Genomic DNA, 9,251 nt, shown 5'->3' with positions numbered 1-9,251 from the left:
AATAAACTATGTAGGAAGCATCGTCTGGTAATTATGATATGGTTCTTAGAGATTCAAATCTCTATCAGAGAAAAAAGCTACCAAGAAGTACGTTATATCATCACTAGATACGATACAATAAACAAATGGTATTTCTGGACATATTTAAAAAAAAAATATGTCCAGAAATACCATTTGTTTATTGCTGGGATTCTTTTCTTTAGCAACGACTTCATAAGGGCCGCAGCGCAGCCGCTTATTCGGGTTCGGTCCTCGAAAGTATTGACCCGAACCGAATAACTCAAAACCGATCCAGAGAATCTCCTCTCCTTCTTGTCGATTTTCCCGCCCTCGGCGGCTGGAAAGGAGGGAAAAGCTCCACCCTCGGCCCATTTTATCTTCCCCTGAACTTGTAAGATATTCCAAAATTGCCCCAATTGTTTTTTGATATTTTGAATCAACCCCTTCTTCCGTCACTCACCCTCACTCTCCTACTACCCAATCTCTCTCTCTCTCTCTCTCTCTCTCTCTCTCTCTCTCTCTCTCTCCCTCCCTTCCTCCACTCCGCCTCCTTCCCCGTCGGCCGGCTGTGGGCCGAAGAACGAGCCCCCGCCGCGTCGTCCTCGTCCCTTCTCTAGTCTCCGCACCCAAAAATTCGATCCCTCTCACTCACTTTTACTTTTCCCAACACTTTGAAATTGAGCTTGTCCGCTGTTCGTTCTGCTACGGCGAGCAGGCATGGCGGCTGATTAACCGTGTACCATCCCATCCACCGCCGCCTTCCTCTCCAAAATTTTGTCGGCGGGAAGCTAGTAAACCCTAACTCATCCCTCTTTCCTAATTCAATTGGATTTTTTTTTTCGTTCTTAATTTTCGTTTCTCCTTTTCCACCTTTTCCGGGTTTGTTAATGGCGGTGGTCTTTGATTAATCGGTGAGGTTAAGGTTAGTATCTGATGGGGGCAATGCAATGTATTAGTCAATCAGACTTGGTTATTCGAGGGATGAACTGAAAGCTGCAAACTTTATGTCTGTCTCAATTAGACTTGCTTGAAGCGGGTAATTTGGCGTATTAACCTTTCCTTCAATTTGGAGGTGATGGATTGTCTCTATAAATGCAGTCCTTGATTGTCGTATAGATGCTTCCTTGCGTGTTACTTAGAAAGTTACGCGTTATGCCAACATTGAAATATATCAATTTGATTCACTGTGGTGAAAATGAGGATTCGGTTTAGTTCTTTGATTGCTTTCTTCAGCTCTATGCTTTTACAAGCTATAGTTATGGTCTAATCAAGCTATGTGGACTTCTTGCATTATGGGATTAGGCAACAGTTGCATTCGAAGCACCGGATTTATCTTCAAAATATGCAACTTTTTGCCGCAAGAATTCATTCTCCTAGCCTGAAGTTTGAGTTGAATCAGTAATGGCACTTAGACGTATTTATGGCTATAACTATTATCTAGCCTGTAAAACGTGTTGCAGCTGTCACAGCTTAGTGTGGTAAAAATGCAGTCAGTCGTTCAGGGTTTCAGACTTATTTCCCCTTTCTTTTTGTTTGCAAGGCGCTCGGTTTTTGCATATGGTAGTCCTGGGAACATGCTCTGTGACAATACCTGTCAGTCTTAGTGTCTTTCTGCTGTGATGTCTTATTACTGGGCTAATGAAGTTTGTTCTCGTATTCCTAAAAGATTGTATTTGGTTCTGCAGAAGGTATGCATTTTCAACGATTTTAGCGGCATGGCTAAAGAGGAATCTCCACGGGTATCCCGAAGATCCACCCGGTCTGCTACTTCCACACCTACTTCAAACAAGATAACTGAGGGTGGGACGGAAGAAGCGGTTGATTTATGCTCTCCATCAGTCAGTGACTTGGTATATGGAGATCCAATTAGCTTAGATGTCCTCTTGTCTACTTTTCCCGGTAGGAAAAATCAGATTCTTGACCTCATTCAGCTGTTAGGTCCTTTGAATTCTCCGACACTCCCATTCTTTGTTTATGGAGGTCCTTCCACTGGCAAAACGAGTGTCATTCTCCAGTTATTCAGGCACCTCAACCGTCCTTTTGTCTACTCGAGCTTCAGAACATGCTACAGCCTAAGAATCCTCTTGAATCCATTCTGAACCAGCTGATACTGCACCACCGGAATGCTGCTAATGGGTATTCGAGTGCAAAACGATGTGACAAGCCGTCCGACTTTGTTATTTGCTTCGCGAAGCCTTGACCGGGGTGATAAAAAGCCTCAAGGAGAGTGTGGGAAGTCTAAATTTTCCAAGTCAGAGCGACGAGAAGAAGAAGATTGATTATGAAACTTGAATGAGAAGTTGGGAGTGGGGGGAGTGGGGTAAAGCCTCTAGCTTGTTACCTTTCTTATTTAATCTCTATGATATTCTTAAAATTCCCGAGGTTGGTGTGATCTTCATTAGCAGTACTTCACCAGATATGTTTTACTCAAACATGAGTTGTGTAGAACCAATTCCTATTTATTTTCCTTCTTACGCGGAAAATGATCTTCGTCAAATTCTGCTGAGAAACCAGGCAAATCAGAAGCTGTATTCCTCATTTCTTGAGTAAGAAACTTTTGTTTTCTTATCTATTCTTTTTATCTTTCCTTGAATCTTTTCTCCATTTTTCTAATTAATAAACAACATTTGTTATTGGTTTGCGCCTGGCAGTGTTGTATTGAGGCCCTTCTGCAGAATCACTAGAAGGTTGGATGAATTATGTCCCATTTTTGCAACTTTGTACATGCAATACTGCAAGCCTTTAAGTGATCCTGGGGCTGTCCCTAATGAAGACATGAAAAGAAGGTTATACAGTAATCTTCAGCCAGAGATTTCTTCGGCTCTGAATGAGATATTTAGAGTTCAATCTCGTTCTTCCCTGAAGCTGAAACTAGTAGGAAGCCTGAGCAGATAGGCGGCAAGAGAAAATTGGCAAGTTCTGAAAAGTTGAATGAATTGGATTTTCACATGTGCACTTCTGCAAAGTATCTACTTATCTCCTCATTTCTTGCTTCGAGAAATCCAGCAACTCTTGATGCATCGCTTTTTGACTCTACTGTGGGTCAGATAGCCGAAAACGTCGGAGGAAGTAAGTTCACGTGGTCTCTCTCATTCCAAGCCTTTCATGAATCTAATGTTATATGCTACACATGATAATTGGCTAGTGTTTATATTATTATTCTGGCCTGCACATCTTTCTTTATATCTATCCAATACATTACCAATTTAAATTAAAATTCTATATATAGAATATTCTTGTACTAAATGATGGATTGAGGTTAATTGTGATAATAAGCATTATTCTCTTGCATTTGAGTGTCATCTCTGCTTGGTCTTTCCAATGTCTTAAGAAATAGTTTAATCTTTGCTTTCAACCATAATTTACTATGGAGTAATTTTGATGAATTACTGGTTATTACTTGTAGTGTTTTAAGCAAAACTTGTAATTTCTCTGACATTAAGGAAATGATGTTTGAGTTGCCAAAGCAAGTGCACCTGACCTTACAGATTTTGATGTAACAAACGGTCGAGTTCTGGTATAGCCTTTCAGTGATGGCGTGTGGAAGGAACTCTTAATCTAAAATATCATTAGTAAAAGATTATGAAAACTGTAGTTCAGGTGCAAACAGAGAGAGAGATATAATCTGGTTTCATGCAATATGTGGCTATGCATTTACCTTTCTACTTGGCTTCTGCCAATCCGAGCAAATATATGCATAACATATTATCAATCCTTAGATCCAATTATCTCATATTCTGGAAGAAGATAGGAAGGAAAAAAGAAGAAGAAGAGAAAACGGAATCATTTAAGACCTTCACACCTTTTATCATGAGATTTGGGGGGCTTTTGATCAAAATTAGGATACGAATTTTCCTTCTTTTTTTAAATATAAATGTGTTCAGGTTGGGTGGTAATATGTCGTATATATAACATGTGTTTCCTTTTCGAAACTGTGTCATCTCACTTGAAAGCATAAAATTCAGCTTTTCTTTTTACATGATTTGTGAACAGGTCATCTGATAAAGTGAAGGCACAGCAAGAAACTGCAGAAGAAGAATTGCTAACCAAAGGGCCTGGGAGTTTCCCATTAGAGAGGCTATTGGCAATATATCAATGCCTTACATCGGTGGCAGAAGGTTCACCAGATGAAGAGGCGGGACCAGATGATTGGATAGGCATTGGCGGCGAGAATAACATGCTCAGTTCGGACGTTCTCCTGCAAATATCGAGCCTTTGCAATGCCAATATTTTAGTTAAAGGAGGAAGCTGCCCCCTTGAGGGTTCCACACGGTACAGATGTATGGTTTCTGAAGATCTAGCCCTTAAGGTAACATTTTCATCACTTTACTAAAACCACACCAGATCCACCATTCATCTTTACTGCAAATCTTTCACCAAAAGAATCTTCTATAATTTACGATATTGGTACTTGTTTACCTTGATGTTTCATCAGGTGGCGCGAACCTTGAGATTCCCGCTAGCAAAATACATCTATAGGAGATGATGTGCTACTCCGGGGAGCTACTTGCAGCAATTTTTAGGTGTGAACCTAAAAGAGGCTAACATACATCATTTGCTTGTTTTTGTCTGTTCTTGACTGGGTCCAATTGAGATGATTCTGAAATAAGCCTGTCCTCGCTGACAAATTGCTGAAACCCATTTTATTAATGGTTTGTACCCTCAAGTTTGGTAGGAAGAGGTCCGATGTACAAAATGATATTTAGATATGAGGTTCCAACCATAAGTGACTAGTATATTTCCATGTATTACGATCTATTAGTCCGGAATGGAACTCTTCCTTTATTGACATAACCGTTACTGGAAAAGAACAATGTTGGATATTACGCAAGTTGCTATTTTTTTCATCTTCTAACTCAGTCTTATGAATGTTTTGTCTAAGCTTCTTATTTATTTATTTATTATTATTATTTTGTTTGTAAGTTTCGTATAACGCAATAATTAGCAGATGAACCTTCACAGTGCAACTGCTAGTTTCAGAAAATTGGTAAGTTCGCAAAATTTTGCTCCAGATTATTATTATTATTATTATTATTATTATTATTATATAAACTTGATTACATGGTAATTAATTGGGTCAAAAAAGTAAATCGGTAAGTTCGCAAAATTTTGTTCTAGATTATAATATATATATATAATATATAAACTTGATTACAAGACAATTAATAGCGTCATAAAGGTAAATATTATAATATAATGGGAGAAAAGGTAAATCTATATTGATATCTATGAGTATATATATATATATATATATATATATATATATATATATGAATAAAGTGTAATAAATAGTGGCATAATTATAAATATATATTAAGATTAAATAGTGCTAAAATAATAATAAAAGCAAAAAAAATTTAGGAGTTTATAAATAAAAGTACTTAATAATTTTAATATATAAATATATAATTAGAACTAAATAAGAATAAATAGTAAATGAATAGAAGTTAATGTAGTGTTTGGTTTGCAAGTGTTATTTTAAAATCACAATTTTAACTTAACTCTACCCATTACAAAACAAAATAACATATTAAAAGTAAAAAAGGTGGGTTACACACATAAATATTTATATTACTCCGTCATAATACAACTCCATTACAACTAATTCTCAACTCCACCCGTTCATACTAATAGGCTCCTCCTCTTTCAGCATGTCATATTTGATTTGCAATACAGTTACGTAATGCATCCATCTCCCTATTGCTCATGTCAATATCATTTCGGATTCCATTTTGTTGAGGTGGATTACGAAATTCATCATAATATTGCCACGCATCGCCATACTCATTAAATAATCTATCGTGATAACTATTGATCCGAATGAAATAGTGCAACATAAAGCAGGCAAGCGCAATTTGTCCTTGGTGGCGCGGTCTGAATTTGATATTACCGCAGTATTCCAAATCTGTTCTTGACGACACCGAAGCACCGTTCTATTACGTTACGAACGATGTGTGTCACTGATTAAACAGCTCTTCCATCGTCATTGAAAGATTGTCATTATTGAAGTCACTACGGTGATACCGTTGTCCTTAAGGGGCTAAATAACTGGGAATATTTGGAAAGCTCGCATCAACTACATAATATTGTTCTGCGTACACACATGTACAAATAATGTATATATCTGTAGTTCCATATGTTTATCGAAATACATAAGAGCTTGACAAGAAAACATGGTATATGGAAAATAACAACTTACCGCCTTATGGTGCGGAGAATGTCGGTAACGTTGCGGCATCAGAAAGAATTCTGGAGTTGTGTGCCAAACCCTCCCATCCGGTCATGACATAAGTGAAGATCATTTGATGGGAACAAACAACAAGAACATTTTGTGTTATGTCACCGTTTCGATCGCGATACGTGCCTCTCACCGAAGCTGGCATAATAGCATCGACATGAGTCCCATCAATTGCCCCGATGCAATGCTGTAGTAATAATAAAAATCAATACGAATTAGAGTACATGTAATAAAAGAATAGAAGTTCATTTCGACAGTTGTACGATAATTACCCTAAAGAATGGGTACCATTGTCGGCACCCGCGAATTTCAAGCTACTCCTCAACGTTCCTCTGTCTTATGTACATTGGCACTAACGAATGAATTCCTTGAAGTATTAAATTGAATACCCGTGAGACTGTCTCCTTAGAATGCTGAAAGCGTTCGGCAACAACGACATATCGAGTACTATGTGCAACTACCAATAAGAACATTCAAAGTATCTCCTCGACGGTCATATCTTTCCTTGTATTTCGAATACCACAGTTTGCTCTTAACGTGTCGCACAAATTATGAAATACGTGAGGGTCCATCCTGAAATTCTTGTAACACCTTGTGTCATTTGAAAGCACTTCGTTAATGTACTCACTGCCTCGTAGTGCCGAAGTTCTACATGGACGTGCATGGGGGACTTGTTGTTCGTTTGTTGCAACCTGGATAGCCAAAAGGACGAGCAAATCATCTATGCTATTGTTGTCATCGTCGCTCGATGAATTATCATATCACGATGAGTTCACATGCCTTGGCATCCTCCTCTTCCATTGAGGTTGACGAGCTATATCGACAAACGTTAACATGATAGATTATCAAAAAATAGCACGAAATGACGAAGGGAATTATGTTTCAAACACATATCCAATGCATTATCAATCAAAATCATAGAAGAACACATCACAGATATTCACACGAAGCAAATTAAAGTTAATCAAGTTCAAACATAACAAATACAAAACAAGGGTTTAGTTAATGTCATAATAGAAAAACGGAAAATAACAAATACATATGAGGAGAAACGTTCAGCCGTTTAAGGATGAACAAGGCTGCGCAACCATTCGCGCCTAGCTTCATCGTACATGCAAACGAACGCCTGTCGCCATCGGTCATCCTCCGTAATTCATGCTGTACCGGCGAGATACTCGCGTACGGAAATTGTTCCCTTCATTTTATTGAGGACATCCATGGCTTCGACGATGTTGTCCCATGCTGGTTTCTCGGGGCCCATCACTGACTTGCTCTTTGACTCCGAAGGGGTAGAATTTTTCGCTTTGTCCTTCTTGGTCTTACTTTCCCTGTACAAGTTGATCAACTCCTGCAACTGCGTTTTAGTGATCGAACCTCTCTTTCTCACTCACCGCCTCGACCCTGTAACGACAGGTTCATCAGCTTCATGAGTTGGATCATCACTGTCAGCGGAGCCCTCTGCAAGATCGATAGGCTCTTTGCCACGACTGTTCCGTGATGCTAGAAATTCCTCTTCTATGCATGCATAGGATCGGGGGCTCTGAGGTGGGTCGGTTGAAGAAATTCGTAGGCCCCCTGATGCTATATTAGATTTGCACATCAGTTTTAAGGCCTCATAATGCTTGCATCCTTTCGATCGAAAAGTCCTGAAGTTGCTGTGCCTCTACATGTTATACACATGCAATACTTAGTAACGACTTTGTGTGAAATAGGCAAATTTTTAAAGAGTAAGCGGTAGAGTACCTTGATAAACTTGTCCCAAATATCAGGATTTGCCTTCACGGTGTTGGTCGGCCCATCCCAACCTACTCCAGTGTGCTGAATCGGCTCTGTGAACCGAGTGTACTGTGTCTTCAGCCTTTGTGCTTTTGTTTTCACCTTGTCGGCGCCAAGAATCACACCTGGAAATTTCTCTTCTAGTTTCCTACTCATCTATCCCTAGTCCTTCCATTTCCAACTTGATGTATGCGTCCTTTGGAATTTATCGACCATGATGTCAATGAAAACACTCTCAAGCTCGTCTGTCCACTCAACTATGCCTTCACCCTTGGGAGCCATCTCAGTTGCAGAGCAGTACCGATAACTTATAATGCACATACAACAATAAAGGTTAACTAGGCAAATACACACTCACACAGGCAAGACACATACAATTAAGGAATTCAAACTTGATTTGGGACTACACACATTGATAGATAAATGTAAAGAAAGAATGCCAAAGCGAGGCCATATGCACACTATGTTCCAAGGCAGCACACATTAAAATGATTGACTTAATGGGAAACACCGTTCGGTGCGACCTCATGTTCTAGACAAGTTAGGTGAAACTCACATGTATTGAAATTAATGTAAAGATGAATAGTTTAATTGATATGTTACTGGCCAAATCGAAGGAAATAAATAAAAATACGGACTATGATGAAAGAAAGAAAATCCTTTTAAGTCAAGCAATGATGTTATGCTCTCATAGACATTCCATCAAACATGTTAAGGGTCCTCACAATCAATCCAAGCCACAATCATCAGTTTTAGGAGTGTTAACTCTATTGTTCAGAGGAAAATTTGAACATGGCATTATGTATAGTTTTTGGGCAAGAGGAGCTCGTAATCAAGGATTAAACGAGTATAAACGGTGATAGTAAACTCAATTAATTGAATCATAGCAACAACATATAGTTCATAGGCACCATTGTAAAGAGTAATCTGCAGCTTAGCGTAACAAACAGAAGCGGCAGCCAGTAACCAATAAACAAAGGCACCAGCTGCTAGTTTCACAGGGCCTACGAAAGCGTACAAGGAATAGAAATTTAAAATTTCCTACCCGTGAAACTAGATCCCAAGACCTACTAGTAGAATGGGAATAGATAAAGTGTACCTGAAATCTTTTAAACCGTCGATCGAGCGTCCCACGCGTGACGCCTCTACCGGTATCCACACTGATTTCGTCGACGAGTCTTCGAGATCAGCGGTGCTAGCGACCAATGCTCGAAGGAAACACCAGTGCGACTCCAAA

General features: G+C 39.0%; 1 pseudogene; it reads left to right on the top strand.

The window, feature by feature from the left end:
* The first annotated feature begins 1,542 nt into the window (after nt 1-1,542).
* Nucleotides 1,543-4,855, top strand: LOC116190094 (annotated as a pseudogene).
* The last annotated feature ends 4,396 nt before the right edge of the window (nt 4,856-9,251 follow it).

The sequence above is a fragment of the Punica granatum genome, unplaced genomic scaffold, assembly GCF_007655135.1.
Source record: "Punica granatum isolate Tunisia-2019 unplaced genomic scaffold, ASM765513v2 Contig00122, whole genome shotgun sequence".
NCBI classification, from domain to species: Eukaryota; Viridiplantae; Streptophyta; class Magnoliopsida; order Myrtales; family Lythraceae; genus Punica; species Punica granatum.
This window is presented reverse-complemented; position numbering and strand designations above follow the sequence as displayed.